At 38.2% G+C, this 18,741-nt stretch overlaps 1 pseudogene; it reads right to left on the bottom strand.

The window, feature by feature from the left end:
- Positions 1 to 5,816: 5,816 nt before the first annotated feature.
- Positions 5,817 to 9,724, bottom strand: LOC138878479 (uncharacterized; annotated as a pseudogene).
- Positions 9,725 to 18,741: the final 9,017 nt, after the last annotated feature.

Consider the following 18,741-nt stretch of genomic DNA (forward strand, 5'->3'; position numbering starts at 1 on the left):
GGTTGAGGTAAGATTGTGATTGGTGTACTTTTGGAGCGTTAGCTCGAACATGAATGTGTTAGTTGAGGAAGAAGGGATTTAAAAAGAGAATGTGTTGTGATTACTCCCTTGCCGGGATGTGTACACCGATATATATACTCTCCCTTGTCGGGATATTTTGGGCTGTTAGTTGTACCCCTCCCGGGTTGGAGTGATATGTTGTTGATTTTCCCTAATGGGACTCTTCTTATAAAATCAGATGTTTCGAATTATATTATGGGATTGTGTGGCACGCCGTCCACTTATATATGATATTATGTGATCGTGTGGCATGCCGTTCACTTATATATGATATTATGGTATCGTGTGGCACGCCGTCCACTTTTATATGATATTATGGGATCGTGTGGCACGCCGTCCACTTATATATGATGTTATGGGATCGTGTGGCACGCCGTCCATTTATATATGATATTATGGGATCGTGTGGCACGTCATCCACTTTTATATGATATTATGGGATCGTGTGGCACACCGTCCACTTATATATGATATTATGGGATCGTGTGGCACGCCGTCCACTTATATATGATATTATGGGATCGTGTGGCACACCGTCCACTTATATATGATATCATGGGATCGTGTGGCATGCTGTCCACTATATATATATATATATATATATATATCATGGGAACCGGAGTTTCTTCTGTTTATTTCCGATATTTCATTTTTATCTGTTACTCCCCGATAGCATGTCCCCTCATAGCTTTATTTGTATTATCTTGTTATTGTTTTCTTGCACTTGTATATATATTTGTACATGTTAATTGTGGTAGGTCCTGTTTAGCCTCGTCACTACTTCGCCGGGGTTAGGCCAGGCACTTACCAACACATGGGGTCGGTTGTGCTGATGCTACACTCTGTGCATTTTTGTGCACAGATCAGGGAGCAGCTTACGAACCACAGCAGTAGGACTTCTGGGAGCTATTTTCAGTCTAGGGACTCTCGAGGTAGCCTAGCCGGCGTTCGCAGGCCGAAGCCCCTTTCCATGTTTTTCATTTGTTCATCTTGTATCCGACAAACATGATGTATTTCCTTTCAGACATTGTTTGTAGCATTCTGTAGTAGTCTGTGAGCTAGTGACACCAGACCTTGGGTAGTGATGTGTATTAAACTTCCGCACTTTTGGTTTTCAGTTGCTTTAGATTTAAAGTCTTCCGTTAAATTTTGTCTCGTTTATTATATTGTTTGAAAGAAAGCAGGAAAGGGTATTTTAAATATTTGGCTTGCCAAGCTCCGATAGTAGGCGCCATCACGACACCCGATGGTGGGAAATCCGGGTTGTGATAGTAAGTGGCATGCATGGGATAACAGGACTCAAGATTTTGTTCGATACCTTTAGAACAATATATACATTATCCTAGACCACTCCTCCCTATCTAAGATGGAAAAGAAACTTGAGGAAAGTTCTAAGGAGTTTGGGCTCAGATGGAGGGAATAAGCTACTCGGGTCAGTCCCCCGATTGACCAAAAAGAAATGGTTAGGCTTTTCCTACGAGTTCAGGGACCCACCTACTTTAGTTATTTGATCTCAACTTTAGGTAAACCTTTCAATGATATGGTAAAAATGAGGGAGATAGTAGAAGAAGGTATTAAGTTAGGTAAAATCATGAGCTTTCCTGCATTGAAAGATACTACAGAAGACATTCAGGACAACTCAGTAAGTTTTGGGGGGAAGAAAGATAAATAGAAAAGATGTTGTTGAGCACTACCAATAACAAGATCAAGTGGACGTTCCTGCTCAATGCTTTCAGCCTCAATATCGACCCCATGATTATCCTTGTACTCCAGATAATCCTCTCCAATACTATTTTCAACAAAAAACCCCAAAGTCATACCTCACTTCTCGAGTACTCTATCCTTAATGCACCGCCCTATGCTCTATATCCACAAGACCCGCAATAGACTACACCACATCCACAAGACCCGCAATAGCCTGCACCACCTCTACAAATGTCTTACCTACCTCTACAAGCATATCAACCACCTACCCACAAGAGGTTCTAACCGAGGCCACAATGCCAGTCTTTTCCAAAAGTTGAGACAATTGGACATGTTGAAGCCGATTCAGATAAAAATTCTGAAACCTCTTCCAAAGAATTTTGATTATTCTCAAAGGTGCGCATATTGCTCTGATGCCCCGGGGCACAACATAGAAAAATGTTGGAATCTAAAAAGAGCAGTCCAGAAGCTTATTGATGCAAGTGACATTGTCATATAAAATCCAGATGCAGTGGATATTAGCCAAAGTCTATTGCTTGTTCATCATGAGACACATATGGTAGGCATAATTTGTGTTGAAAAAGAATAGGAGAACTCTTATGAGTTCCTTGGAGGACCACTTGCCACAAAGTTTTCAATGCTATCAGTCTCGGTTCTAGAAGTTAATCTTAAGAACAAGTCTACAAAAGGGACCCAAAACCTATTTGCTAAGGTCAATATGATGGAGACTTGTGAAGGTCCTAGTAATGTCGATGTGAGACTCAGTGGCTAAGATGTCGAGGTTGGTAATTGGAAAGACATTATTTCCTTGGCTAGCCAGGGAGGAGTTTTGGTGGTTTATTTTGTTGACATTTCTATTTTCCTGGTTTTTCAGGGTTGTAATCCGGATATTGTCTTGTGACTCAAACCCTTCCTCATTTTATTTTGCCTAGTTCGTTTAGTCATAGTAACTCGTCTAGTGTTATCTAGGATTGTTCCAGGTTTGTAAATAAAGTTTATTTTGCTTGTTTTGTTATTCAAACCCTTTCACCATCTATCTAATGCAATCTCCTATTTTCTGTTATTTCTAGTCAGTTTTTGTTTAGTTATCTTTTCCTTTTATAGTTCTTTTCATGGTGACTCTAGTGACATGGCACACAAGCGGAATTTTCAGTCTGGACTTAAAAGTTAGTCTAATCATGGATCAACGGAACAAGTTTTGAAGACGATAGAGAGGCTTCTGAGGAAATAAGCAAAGGTTAGATATTTTGAGATTATTTAAAGCCCGAATTGTGTAAAACTGGGGCAGATAGTTTGGGAAGTTAGGAGGACGACAAGAATTTGTTACCAGAGAATGCGTCCCAGACAATTTGAAGCGAGGAACTTTGAGTTCAAGTGCATCTCAACTTACAACATAAATCCAAGGAAGGTTGCTCCAAACTGATGGAGCACATCCATTGTGAAGAAGAAATCACCCAACAAGAGGTTTGTACTCGACAAGGAACTAAAGAAAGGTGGAAGACATATCTGTGATATCAATGCCGATGATGCAAAAAAATGCGATGCATGATATTCATTTTTCATTCTCATGTTGCATGTGTTATACTTGGTATTTTTTTAGAGATTGGGAGGCCCTCCTTCAGCTTCCCAAATACTTTATACCATTCGGTACCCCTTTTGAGCCAATGTTAATTTCTTTGATGTCACCTCTTTTGGAATCAAGTTAGAGTCATTAAAAAAATCATGTCCCCATAAGGTTTATTTTAGAAAGTTCATATCAAAAGAAAATAAAGAAAAAGAGAAGAAAGGAAAAAAGATAAAGAAAGAAAAAAAGTCAGAAAGAAAAGAAAAGAGGAAAAGAAAAAAAAGGAAAAAAAAATAGCAACAACAAAAATTCTTTTGAATTACGTTCGACTTGATTCTTGTGTAAACAAGATATGTGTGCATCCTTACTTTAGGGTTCAGTCGCACCAAGTCAAATTCTAAAATTCCTCACTTCAAAAGAAATTGGGGCAGAAGTTTAGTTTTTCTATAAAAGATGGTTCCAAAAGTTCTAAATTTATACCCCATTTTGTCTTAGTTTGAATTTGAGCCTTCATGCCTTTCTTTCTTTCTAAACTTGTCCAAAAGCCACATTACAATTCAAAAAAGACCTCCCAGATAATCTTTGAGAGTGCCGAATTAGACATGCCAGGAGCATATGATATTTTTACCATTGTTAATGCCTTGTCATTTGAAGAATTAGAGGAAATAAGAAAATAAAATAAAATGAGAGAGTCTTGTTGGTGAAAACTCTCACAGGCACCATAAGACGACGGTGAGTTGAGAGAAAGAACAAAATGGGAGAGGCTTGATAGTGAAAAACCTTCGGGGTACCACAAGTCAAATAAGGATTGTGAATCTAATAAAACAATTGGATCATTGGAGTTTCCTAAGGTTGAAGGTACGACACAAATTGAAAATTAGACTAACACGTCAGATTAGGCTGCTTAATCCAAAATACATGTCATGGTCATTAGAGTTGGTATTTGTTATTGATATCGATATCTATATTTCTGTAAAATAAAATAATAAACTTTATGAAAAATAGAAACAGAAAGTTAGTAGGACTAGAATGTCAAAATATATTCTAGAAACAGTATAGTAATTTCAAAATAAATTCTGAAAAATAGTATAGGAACAAATTGAGCCCACTGAATACACAGTGTGTCCTTAAGGAAATTATTCCCCTCAAGTACCCGAGGTTTTGGAATATATCCTCCCAGGATAGAACGATTTCACTCACCAGCGTATCGGTGCCAAAAACGCAGATGAACAACGAACCACTCGAAGGCTGTAAAACACACTGGAATTTTCGTGCAGAAGAAGAAGAAGATTATCAGAAAATTTCGTAAGTAAATATTCTGGGATTTGAAGAAATATTTATAGCCAATTTGGTACTGTTTTTGAAAATGTTTGCAACCTTTCCGAACATCCATAGCTGTTAGAACAGGTTTGACACTGTTTCAGAACAACCATAACTGTTGAAAATATTCCGGGAAAATTAAACAGATTTAAAATAATCCGGGAAAAAAAAATTGGACCGGACCGAACCGGGTCGCGGGTCATGGGTGATTTAAATTTTTGTTAATTAAATAATTTAATATTTGAAAAGAATTTTGTCCAAAAATATTAATAAATCAATCGATCTTTGACCAAATCCAAATCAAAATCCGAATCTGAATCCGAAGCCGAAGCCGAGCGAGCGACGACGACGATGGCGCGAGACTTGCCTCCTTCTTATCTCTTTAAGAGCTAGAAGATGAGCTTCTCTATATATACACAAAGATTTTCTTTCTTTCTACCTATGAGGGACAAAGTGCATTAGTAAAGTGAACTAGTTCAAAATTTCACTTCCCTCCATTTCTTCCCACCATTTTCCATTCACTCTTCTTTTGTTATTAATAAAAAAATCCAACAATACCCCCACATGAATGGGGAATGGCTATAAACTTAAAGGAATGCATGGACGTGTGTGTGTTTCACATGCAAGAATTAATTGCATCTGGATAAGTAGGTTTCCCTTTGAACTTTCTGTAGTGAACTTATATCCGATATACTCGGTCAATTGGTAAATTTGATATCTTTGAACCGTTGAGCTTTGTTGTATACCTAGACAACATAAGTCACACAATCAATCCTTAACTATCTATGGTTCTCACGGTTGTGTTCGTTTCAGTCATGAACACTGCCTGATTTCATGAGTGCTTAGAGAATGGGCCTTTACTTTCATTCTCCTTGAAGCAGCTTACACTTCACACTCACATAGGTGATTCCTAAATGTGTAATCCTAAATACACACTATCTAGTGATATCCTGCCAAACTTAGCAAATCTTTAAAAAGCTTTAAGCTTTATTGGCTCATCAAAAAGCCTTAATGTTTTACCTCGTTTTTGAACATTGTCTTCATCACGAGAATGGGCTGAGTTAGTTGACAATGTTGAACCGTCATTCAGAACTTTGTTTGATCTCTTTGAACCTAGCTCTTGGGATCTTCAGTCTGCTAGGTAGAGTTACCGCCATGATGACTTGTTCTAGGCCTTTAACTCCATTCCTTTTGATGATGTTTCAACTGCCTCTCTAGATAGGCCTTTTGTAAGTGGATCCGCCACGTTATCTCTTGACTTTACGTAGTCAATTGTGATAACACCACAAGAGTGTAGTTGTCTAACGGTATTGTGTCTCCATCTAATATGACGAGATTTTTCGTTATACATAACGCTCTCTGCCCTACCTATTGCCTCTTGACTATCACAATGTATACAAATAGGTGCCAAAGGTTTGGGCCAAAATGAAATATCTTCCAAGAAATTTCGGAGCCATTCAGCTTCTTCACCGGCCATATCTAAAGCTATGAATTCAAATTCCATTGTACAACAGGCGATGCACGTTTGTTTGAATAATTTCCAAGACACTGCTCCACCCCCAATTGTGAAAATATATCCACTCTTGGATTTAACTTTAGATGATCCGGTGATCCAATTTGCATCACTATATCCCTCGATCACGGAAGGATATTTGTTATGATGCAAAGCATAATTTTGGGTATGTTTTAGATATCCCAAAACTCGTTTCATTGCCATCAAATGTATTTGATTGGGATTACTTGTAAATCGACTCAGTTTGCTAATAGCACACGCTATATCTGGTCGCGTACAATTCATGATATACATCAAACTTCCCAATACTCTTGCATAGTCCAGTTGTGAGTCACTTTCACCTTCATTCTTTTGAAGTGCATAACTCATGTCAATTGAAGTCTTGGCAATTTTGAAATCCAAATACTTGAACTTGTCAAGTACCTTTTCAATGTAGTGAGACTGTGATAATGCTAGACCTTGTGGAGTTTTGTGAATTCTGATTCCTAAGATCACATCAGCAACTCATAAGTCTTTCATGTCGAATTTGCTAGCCAACATGCGTTTCGTAGCATTTGTATCTGTCATACTTTTGCTCATTATCAATATGTCATCAACATATAAACAAACAATGATTTCATGACCTGGAGTGTTTTTAATGTAAACACATTTATCACACTCGTTGATTTTAAATCCATTTGTCAATATTGTTTGGTCAAATTTTGTATGCCATTGTTTGGGTATTTATTTAAGTCCATAAAGCAATTTAACAAGTTTGCACACTTTCTTTTCTTTACCAGGAACCACAAAACCTTTAGGTTGTTCCATGTAAATCTCTTCCTCTAATTCTCCATTTACAAAAGCTGTTTTAACATCCATTTGATGGATTTCAAGACCATACACGACCGCTAGTGCCACTAACACCTTAATAGATGTTATCCTTGTTACTGGCGAGTAAGTGTCAAAGTAATCAAGACCTTCCTTTTGTCTATAACCTTTGACAACAAGTCTTTCCTTATATTTGTCAATAGCACCATCGGCTTTAATTTTTCATTTAAAGATCCATTTCGAACCTAAAGGCTTATTTCCCTGAGGAAGATCAACCAATTCCCATGTATGGTTATCCAAAATTGATTGAATCTCACTATGGACTACCTCTTTCCAAAACGCTGAATCAGAAGACGACATAGCTGCTTTAAAAGTTTGAGGCTCATTTTCAAGCAAAAATGTCACAAAATCTGGTCTAAATGAAGTAGATGTTCTTTGATGTTTACTACGCCTTGGATCTTCTATACTTTGAGTATTTTACTTTGGTCCTTCTTGAGGTCGTTTAGGTCTTTCACTTAACGACTCACATTCAATTTTATACGGATAGATGCTTTCAAAGAATTCAGCATTATCCAATTCCATTACCGTATCAACAACAATCTCAGGATTATCGAATTTATGAACCAAGAACCGACATGCTTTACTATTTGTAGCATATCCAATGAAAACACAATCTACTATTTTTGGTCCAATTTTAACCCTTTTAAGTAAAAGAACTTGTACCTTTGCTAGACACCCCCACACTTTGGAATATTTCAAGTTGGATTTTCTTCCTTTCCATTTTTCCTATGGAATAGATTGCGTTTTGCTGTGGGGTACTCTATTGGGTATTCGGTTAGCTGTAAGGATAGCTCCCCCCCACAAACTCTGCGGTAATCCGGAACTTATTAATAAAGAATTCATCATTTCTTTTATTGTCTGATTTTTCCTTTCCGCAATTCCGTTGGATTGAGGTGTGTAAGTTGCAGTAGTTTGATGGACAATTCCATATTTCGAACATATTTCTACAAACGGAGATTCATATTCTCCGCCTCTATCACTTCTAATCATTTTGATCTTTTTATTCAATTGATTTTCTACCTCATTCTTGTATTGCTTAAATGCTTCAATTGCTTCACCCTTACTATTAAGCAAATAAAAATAACAATATTGAGTGCAATCGTCAATCAAAGTAATAAAATACTTTTTTCCACCTCGAGATAGTGTCGATTTTATATTGCAAATGTCAGTATGAATTATGTCTAAAGGATTTGAATTCCTTTCAACAAACTTATAAGGATGTTTTACAAACTTAGATTCAACACATATTCAATATTTCGATTTATTACACTCGAATTTAGGCAATATTTCTAAATTAATTAACTTCCGCAAGGTTTTATAATTGACATGTCCTAAACGAATATGCCATAAATCATTTGACTCCAATAAATAAGAAGAAGCTGAGATTTCATTCATACTGTCAACAACCATTACATTGAGTTTGAAAAGGCCTTTCGTGAGGTAGCCTTTTCCAACATACATTTCATTCTTGCTTACAACAACTTTATTAGAAACAAATACACATTTGAATCCATTCTTTAAAAGTAAAGAAGTAGAAACTAAATTCTTCCTAATAGTTGGAACATGAAGAACGTTGTTGAGCGTTAACACCTTGCTAGAAGTCATCTTCTAGAATATCTTCCCATAACCTTCAATCTTGGCTGTTGCATTATTTCCCATGGAAATCTCTTCTTTGGGACCAACAATAGAGTAAGTTGCAAATGCTTCTTTGACATCACAAACATGTCGAGTGGCTCCAGAGTCAATCCACCACTCTTTCAGATTTTCAACTAGGTTGCATTCCGAAAGCATTGCACAAAGATCATTAATGTCATCATTCTTCTCCACTATGTTGGCTTGTCCCTTCTTCTTATCCTTTTTCGGAAGACGACAATCAGCGCTTTTGTGACCAACTTTTCCACAATTGTACCAGTTGCCCTTGAATTTCTTTTTGTTCTGCTCCTTAGTCTGTCTAGAAGATCTCTTCCTCTTCTTACTTTTGGAGCAGTCTCCTCAATGATATTAGCTCCCATGATCGTTGAATTTCCACGACACTTCTTCTCGGCTGTTTTGTTGTCTTCCTCAATCTTTAGACGTATCACAAGATCTTCTAACATCATTTCTTTGCGCTTGTGCTTAAGATAGTTCTTGAAATCTCTCCACGAAGGAGGCAATTTTTCAATCATTGCAGCCAGTTGAAATGATTCATTCACGACCATACCTTCAGCAAAAAGATCGTGAAAAATAAGTTGAAGCTCCTGATCTTGGGTTCCCATAGTTTTGTTGTCTATCATTTTATAGTCTAGAAACTTGGCAACCACGAACTTCTACAAGCATGCATCTTCTGTCTTGTACTTCTTCTCAAGTGCGTCCCATAATTCTTTCGAAGTATTCATCGCACTTTACATATTGTACAAGTCATCCTCTAAAGCTCTTAAGATATAGCCTTTGCAAAGAAAATCTGCCTGCTTCCACGCCTCAACAATCATGAACTTTTCATTGTCCAGCATATCCGCAACAGGCACTGGAGGCTCTTCACTAGTGAATTTCTGCATACCAAGTGTGGTAAGCCAGAAGAACATCATTTGCTGCCATCCTTTGAAGTTGGCTCCAAAATATTTCCCCGGTTCCTCGGCCGGAGGAACAGCAGTGCGGCTTGACAAGGCTATCGTCGTTGCAGCAACAGTCGTAGAAGCATTTCCGTTATCAATTGCCATTTCTCATAGAGTATCGGTACTAAAAATGCACATGAACATCGAACCACTCGAAAGCTGTAAAACACACTGGAATATTTGTGCAGAAGAAGAAGATTAACAGAAAATTTTGTAAGTAAATATTCTAGGATTTGAAGGAATATTTATAGCCAATTTAGTACTATTTCTAAAAAGGTTTGCAACCTTTCAGAATAGCCATAACTGTTAGAACAGGTTTGACACTGTTTCAAAACAGCCATAGAGGTTGGAAATATTGCGGGAAAACTAAACGGATTTAAAATAATCCTAGCAAGAAAAATTGGACCGGATCGGACCGGACCGGGTTGCGGGTCATGGGTGATTTGAATTTTTGTTAATTAATTTTAATTAATTAATTAAATATTTGAAAAGAATTTTGTCCAAAAAGATTGATCAATCAATCGATCTTTGACCAAATCCAAATCCAAATTCAAATTCGAATCAAAATCCAAATCCGAATCTGAAGCCGAAGCCGAGCCGAGCGAGCGACGACGACGACGGTGCGAGGCTTGCCTTCTTCTTAGCTCTTTTAGAGCTAAAATATGAGCTTCTCTATATATACAAAAAGATTTTCTTTCCTTCTACCAATGAGGGATAAAGTGTATTAGTAAAGTGAACTCATTCAAAATTTCACTTCCCTCCATTTATTTTCCCACCATTTCCATTCACTCTTCTTTGTTATTAATAACAAAATCCAACAGTATCCACATTAGATAAGTTTCTACTTTGTATTTCTCTTGTTAGATATCATCTCTTTCTATTGTCCCCTTACTATGTTCCTATTGATTTGTTTATGTCCTCTTTTTGAGTCTGTTTTGTCAGAACAAGTGAGTAATGACTTTAAAATTTGCTACCAGCTTTCCAATTGCACAAAGCGGAGTCTGACTGGAAACATCAAAAGTGGCATAAGTCAGGAAAGAGTAGTATGCGCACTGAGTTGGTAAAAATTGACATGCTTTGGGATTCATGTGAAATGCAAAGGTTCAGTAAATGTCAATTTATGAGCACAATGCAACAAATAGTAGGTATTGGGCTTGGACGGTTCAGAGGTGTTTTCTGTGATAAGGAATGACAAAAAGTGGTTATCCAATAACAAGCAAGTTCCAAGTTGAAATCAAAGTTATCATGGCAAGTGTAGGAGCAATTGCCCTCAAGGTCAAGGCCACAAACCAACTACCATGTTTTAAACTCATAAGTTTTCTTTGTTTGAAATAGGGACGAAGACTATCTCCAAATTAAAGCTTGGAAGCTTGAATTTTTCAGGTGTCATGCCTAAATCTTTCTAGCACAAAGGTTATTTGAGAAGGTCTTTACCTCGTAGACATTCCCCAAGTTGATAAGATCATTACTTCCCAAGAATTTTTCCTATTCTAGAAGACCATTACCTCCTAGGCATTTTTCCTAGTTGAGAAGAACCATACCTCCTAGGCATTCTCCCTAGTCGGAAGAGTCTTTATTTTTACTTTAGTTCAGGGATCCCACCTGGAGAATAGGGTCAATTTTTAGTTTCCTTAAGATGTTAGTCTTTGGTTTTTCTTAAGTTTAGGGGCCCCGCCTGGAGAATAGGGTCAATTTGTAGTTTTCTTAAGTTATCAATCTTTAGTTTTTCTTACATTTAGGAGTCCCTCCTGGAGAATAGGGTCAGTTTTTAGCTTTCTTAAGTCGTTAATCTTTAGCTTTTCTCGAGTTCAAGGGTCCTGCCTAGAGAACTGGGCCAGTTTTCGTTTTTTTAAGTTGTTAATCTCTAGTTCAGGGGTCCTGCTTGAAGAACAGAGTCATTTTAGTTTCTTTAAGATGTTAGTCTTTAGTTTTTCGTAAGTTTAGGAGTCTCGCCTAGAGAATAGGTCATTTTAGTGGCCTTAAGATGTTAGTCTTTAGTTTTTCTTAAGTTCAGGAATCCCGCTTGGAGAATATGGCCAGTTTTTAGTTTCTTTAAGTTGTTATTTTTTAGATTTCTTTGAGTTCAGGGGTTCCGCTTGGAGAATAAGGTCAATTTCTAGCTTTCTTAAGTTGTTAATCTTTAGTTTTCCTTGAGTTCAGGGGTTCTTCCTGGAGAATAGGATCAATTTTTAGTTTTCCTCAAGCTATATCTCACATCTAGGAGACGCATTTCCCAGTTTAAGTCTTTCATACTGTTGATACCCAATTTTTTCCTATATATTTTAATACATAAAAATACTTTCAAAATAGCATATATGCATATATAAGCATGCATAACTATTTTTTATAATTTTTTCTATAATTTTAAAGGCTTCAAATTGATTTATTTCCTCTCTTTTTACTCATAAAATCTTTAATAATTATCCTTCAAATTATTTTTATGGTGATTTAGCCATCTAAGTATTTGTGCCAAAATATTATTAAAATATTTTTAGTGCATTTTTATAATTGCTTTGTATTTTTTAAGCTAATTTGCATATATTTGCAATACTAGTCCTATTAATGATAATTACATTTTTATGTATAAAATGATATTCTATATTTTTAAAATATTAAATAGCTATTTTAATTCATTTTAGCACTTGAAATTATTTTTTTAGAAATCATTTATTATTTATTATAAATTATATAGGGTTGAATTGATTATTGAAAACTTAGCCAAATTGTATTTCAATTTCAACCTTAATTCAACCCAATACCCCAGCCCAATTTCTAATCAAATTACCCGACCCAGGCCCTAAATACACCTACCCGACCCAAGAACCCATCAGATCATGGCCGTTGATCTTCCCTCATTAAAACTTACCTTTTTTTTTTAATTCCAAACGACCCCTAACCCTAATCATTTCTATGCACCCGCTGCCCTAAAATCCTCTCTGCTCTCAAAACACTCTCAACCTAACCCTAATCTTCAAACGCTGACCTCCCATCTCCGGTCATCTCCGGTGACCTCTCATCGTTTCTTAAGCCTCCAATGGCTTCTCTCATGCCATTCTTGCCTTCTCTAAGGTCCTTTAGGGGCCAGGGTCATGCCGACTTGCATCTAGGGTTCATCTCCTGCCTATTCCTGGCTATTCCAGTGTGATTCCAAGCGAAATCATTCTATATATGCTACGATCCTTGGGTTTCTAGACAGGTTTCTTCATCTTTATATAGGTTTCTTTCGAAACCCTAATTTCTTTTCTACACATCCTAGATCTGTACAGATCTAGGACAATTTTTTTTGTTTCTTGAACGTTTACACTATCCTTGAGGTTCTTTACAAGAATCATGTGATTTCAAGTGTTTTTCATCTTCTTCTAAAACCAGGGTTTTCGGAACTTCTTTTTTAAATAACCTTGTCTAAGTGGTTCTTTGTATTGAAACTTCTATTTCTTATATATTTTGATTGATTCTATGAGTCTACTACATCTTAACTCATCTATGCTGAAAGCCCTAATTTTTAGGGTTCTTCATTTGGTTCTGTATATTAGCATTGACTGATCGGTTTTCGTTTTGAGTTTCCGTGATTTCTCGTGACTATTTTGCCTTAATATGTTTCTACTGAGTTTTTTGGCCTAAACTTACACTGATTCTATGTGCTTGTGTTCATCTCGACTGTTCATGACTTGCCTCTTTCTTATTGAATCAGTATTATTTAACTTTCATGTTTGCCAGATTTGTATGTCGACTCTTGACTATCCATGTCTTACTTTATTTATATGCTAAATGCTAACTCCTTTCACGACTTTCTCTTTGATTGATTCTGAATTCCCTGTTTCTTGGTTTGATTTGAAAACTTTCCTTTAAACCTTTGATTCTTACCTTTCTACTCAATGTGATTGATTTGCTTGCCTAAACTAACTTACCCTTACCTTGTCTGCATTGTTACTTGATTCTTATCGACTATCTCCTTAATAACATTTTTCTGAACCTAGCCTTAATTACTTGTTCTGTACTTGCATTGTTCGAAATTCTTTCCTTATTTTGTATACTACAACTATGTATGATTTCTTTCTTTACTTGTCATCTTCCCTTTACCGTTTGAATTAATTCCCTTAATTAAGGGAGGACTCGAACTGATTTTATTCTGAGTTCTATAATTACTGAATTTTGTGATTCTTACCTTATTTTACCTAGCTTTCAAACTACTATATATATTGCTCTCTTCTACAGTCTTACACACATACAAACACATTTAGTTATTTGTTGAAGGACTAATTCATAAGTATAAGTTCGACCGGGACCCACTGTTATGGACCGCGAGGGGTGCCTAACACCTTGCCCTCAAGGTTATTTCGAGCCCTTACCCTAAATCTCTAGTAATGCAAACCAGTCCAAGAGTTAACCGCTCTGGGTGCCCTAACGCACCATAATCCGTTAGGTGACAACTCTTCAAATACCCAATTCCCAAAAGGAAATGAGTTATTACCCGCATGAACGTCGAAACCTGGACTTTTCTCCGCGGAGGAAAAAAAGGGGCGCCACAGCATAGTTACGAACTTATTTCTATGAATTAGTCCAAGCATGCTCTATCCTGAACCCTTTCCCCTTATTTGACTTTAACTGCCTATTTTAAGCATTTATGTTTCTTTTATTCATGAAACTGACTTGTCTCTTTGTATTCCTTTTTCGTAACTATATTTTAATTATTTAAATACCGTATTTATTTTTCCTACATGGAAATACCTGACTACATGCTATTATTGCTGCATATATCATGCTCCACATCATATTCCACTCGTACGTATCAAATCATATAGCAACACTTAATGAGTGGTTGCACTCTTCCTATTTATTACCCTTAAATTCGAAAAGGCTTATTTGCGGTAAAACCAGTTGATCAACGGTGCAGTCGACGGTTCCGTGCCTTTCCCCCTCAAGTTGTCCGCTTGAGGGTACTGGTCTAAAACTCCATAGTAACCTTACTCTGATCAAAATTGTGCATGCATCATGGTCAAACCTTGTCGAATCAGTTATGTTGTCCACATAATGATCCTTTAAGATAAGCCTTATCCAAAGTCCACCGGGGTTTTCATAATCCCAACAGATACAACCACATTCTGTGCATTAATTTGGAGAACTTAATGCCAATATACTAATCATGAATGTATAAATAGTCGAGTCTGGTGGGGAGAAAGCCCTAACCCTTTTTTGTTTTGTAGAAAATGATTAACGAGGTCCCAAACTTCGGTATGGTTAGTACACCCTTACTCTTGCTAGACTGGCGGAGGAATCTGCCATCAGATGACCAAATCAATGAATGGAAAGAGAGGGCCGCCAAATCTAGCGAAAAGTTGGAATATCTGGAATACTACCTGTTGGAATTGGAAGGAAAAGTGAGGAAGAGAGTCATTGACTGCCAGAACGCTAAGGGAAACGAAGGAGGACATTTGGCAAAGACATTCTTACTAGTGAACCTACGCGAACTGGAAGATTTGATCAATGAGAGCATTTAGCCTGAGGAAGGCCCTTCTGGGACCAAATAGGCTAGATTTATTTGCTTTCCTAATAGTAGTGACCAAGTGCCAATAGTGACTTATTTTTTATTATCTTAGTGTCATTTTGGGATTCGTCTATTTTTATATTATGAAATGAAGCATTTATTAGCATTTAAAGTTCTCAAAATTTATTTGTCGCTAGGTCTACCTCGGGCACAACGAGGTATCCAAAGTAGGACATGAATTTACATTTTCGCAATATGTATTTAAATACTGCAAACATTTCTGAATCCTCACTGATTGTTACCTTTTTCTTTGCTTATTGTGACTATTCCCATCCCCTTAGGTTGGTTCACTCATATTGGCCTCCTCAGCATACCACACCAGATCTAGAGGCCCTCCACCTCCTCCTTCTCCAAGCAACACAAAAGGCAGAGGAAAAGCAAAAATGGACGAGTTAAGTGGTATCCGAAAGGAGAATGTTGAGAACGCAGAAACCTCAGATGGCCGTGGTACTCCAGCCCCAAATGATCTAGTCTTGAGATTAGAACAAAAGATATTGGAATTGCAAGGAGAACTTGAGAAGGTTCGCAACTTGGCAAACTAGTCACTCACCCTAAATGTCCTCGACATCCACCAACAAAACACAAAGAACCCAGCACCTCCCCAGAAACCACAAAACCAACATCCAAAAAATCCTCCCGCACCAAATCAATACGCAACTCCGCCCCAAAATCTCAAGACATTACCAATGCCAACTCTGCCATAACATCACCATCAGCTAATTCAGTACCCACCAACCACCACTTACCACACTCCCCAAAACATACCACAACCCATTCCCGATCCACAAAACTCCACCAATGACCATCATTACACCCAAGTCCCTAGCACCCATCAAAGCAACCCTATATACGTAGAAACCATACCTCACTCCATCCAGCCCGTCTCCTATACATCGGAATCCTCCGAAAAGGACGTGATCATTAAAAACATGGCTGAAGAACTCAAGAAGTTGACGAACTGAGTTCAGGGTGTTGAAGGCGACAGAGGAATAGAAGGTTTGAACTATGAAGACCTATGCATACAACCAGATGTGGAACTGCCTGAGGGGTACAAACCTCCCAAGTTTGAGATTTTTGATGGCACGGGTGATCCTAGAGTCCATCTGAGGACTTATTACGACAAACTTATCAGGGTCGGGAAAGACGAAAAGATCCGAATGAAACTACTTATGAGGAGTCTTACTGGGGATGCTTTGTCCTGATACATCAGCCAAAATCCCAAGAAATGGTCCAATTGGGTAAGTATGGCGTCAGATTTCATGGACCGGATTAGGTTCAATACAAAGAACGCGCCAGATATCTTCTACATTCAGAATATTAAGAAGAAACCTACTGAGACCTTCCGTGAGTATGCTATTCGTTGGAGGTCGGAAGTGGATAAGGTTAGGCCATCTTTGGACGAAGAACAGATGAACAAATTCTTTGTCAGAGCACATGATCCGCAATATTATGAAAGGTTGATGGTTATCAAAAATCATAAATTCTACTATATCATCAAACTTGGAGAAAGGATCGAGGAAGGAATCAAGAGCAGGATGGAAATGAATTATGAGGCACTACAGACCACAAATAAGGCATTACAATCAGGTGACATATCAAAGAAGAGAGATGTTGGGGCAGTTATGGTGGCCCAAGGTCCAAAATCTCTACTTATCTATCAAACACCTCCACTCTCATATCAAACATCTCCACCCGCATATCAAACATCTCCACCCACATATCAAACACCTCCGCCCACATACCAAGCAACACCGTCTACATATCAGCCTTCATCTCCCAGATATTCCTAACTAACCACTATCCACCACACCTATAACTCCCAACCATCCCATTTCCAATCACCTCCAACTCACCAAAACTTTCCAAGACCAAGACCCAACTTCGACCGTAAGCCACCCAGACAATACACCGTCATTGCTGAGCCCATCAACCAGTTGTATGAAAGGTTTAAAGTTGCGGGTTACGTCACTCTTATTCCCGCTGTGGCATTAGAAAACTCATCCCAATAGGTCAACCCGAACAAAACTTATGCGTACCATTCCTGTATGAAGGGCACACCACTGCTGAGTGCCGAACATTGAAGGATAAGATCCAGACGTTAATTGACAACAAGGCCATACAGGCAAAGGAAGCGACACCTAATATCCGCGACAATCCCCTCCTTGATCATAGAGGTGGTGGAGTACATGTGATAGAGATGAAAAAAGAGTGGGACCATAAGGGGTCGATTGGGCATGTTCGAGAAGGTGATGACTTTAAAGTTGCAGTCACACTTACTCCTATTGTGGTACATACTCAGTCACCAATCGAGGTTGAGGTAACTGCATTAGTTCTATTCGAGGTGGAGGTGGCTCCACCTGCAGCCACCCCCACTCCATTTGAAGTAGAAGTGGCCACACCTTTCACTGTGACAGTATCAACCACACCTCCATTCAACTCAAAAGCAATACCCTGGGATTATGTTGCCGAGGCTTGGTGAAAAAGGAAGGCCAAGGTAGAGGAATCTGATGCCACACAAGGAATGACTAGGACTGGAAGAGTCTATATGCCTGAACACTTGGGAGGATCAAGCAAGGATGCCACTACTAGGCAACCCTTCATTGAGACAGGGTCAGATGACTTGTGGAGGAAAGTACAGGCAAAGGAGTATTCCGTCGTTGACCATCTGAACAAAACCCCAGCTCAGATATCTATCCTGTCACTGTTGCAAAATTCAGAGGCATATAAGAACGCTTTAATAAAAGTGCTGAGCGAGGCTTATGTACCCAATAACATCACTGGCGGAGAAATGGCCAACATAGTGGGTGCAAATATTGGAAAGTCATAAGATTATCTTCCACGAAGATGAGCTACCACCTGAGGGGTTGAATCACAATCGAGCATTGCATATCACAATGCAATTTGAAGACAAGTTCATTGCCAGGGTCCTGGTTGACAGAGGTTCAAGCTTAAATATTTGTCCGTTGGACACTCTGAAAAGGTTGGACAAAGGTTTCCACGAAATATGAGTAGGAAGCATGAACATGAAATCTTTCGATGGGTCCCAAAGGGCCACAATCGGGGAAATCAACCTTTGCTTACAAATGGGGCCAACTTGGTTCGACGTCGAGTTTCAGGTGCTTGATATACTAGCCTCATATAATCTTCTGTTGGGCCGACCATAGATCCATTCCATTGGAGCTGTGTCTTCCACACTACATTAAGCCGTGAAATTTGAATGGAATAGTTAGCAGGTGATCATTCACGGAGATGGGAGTAACCCCATTTACACTAGTCAAACCATCCCGGCTATTAGACATAGAAGAAGGCTGTAAGGAAAAACCTATCATCACATTCAATGGGTTAATTCCATCGAGAAGGATAAATGGTGGAGCAGTAAAATAGAAAGCATGTTCGCTTGGTCTGGATATGAACACGACAAAGGATTAGGAAAGAACCTCCAAGGTATCACCAAACCAATACAGCCGAAAAATCATGGTACCACCTTTGGGCTCGGATACCAGTACATATGGCAAGAGTATAGAAATTGGTCGCCTCCATGACGTGGACCGTACTACCCTCTTGAGCAGCCAATGCC

Source organism: Nicotiana sylvestris, chromosome 9 (assembly GCF_000393655.2).
Source record: "Nicotiana sylvestris chromosome 9, ASM39365v2, whole genome shotgun sequence".
NCBI lineage: Eukaryota > Viridiplantae > Streptophyta > Magnoliopsida > Solanales > Solanaceae > Nicotiana > Nicotiana sylvestris.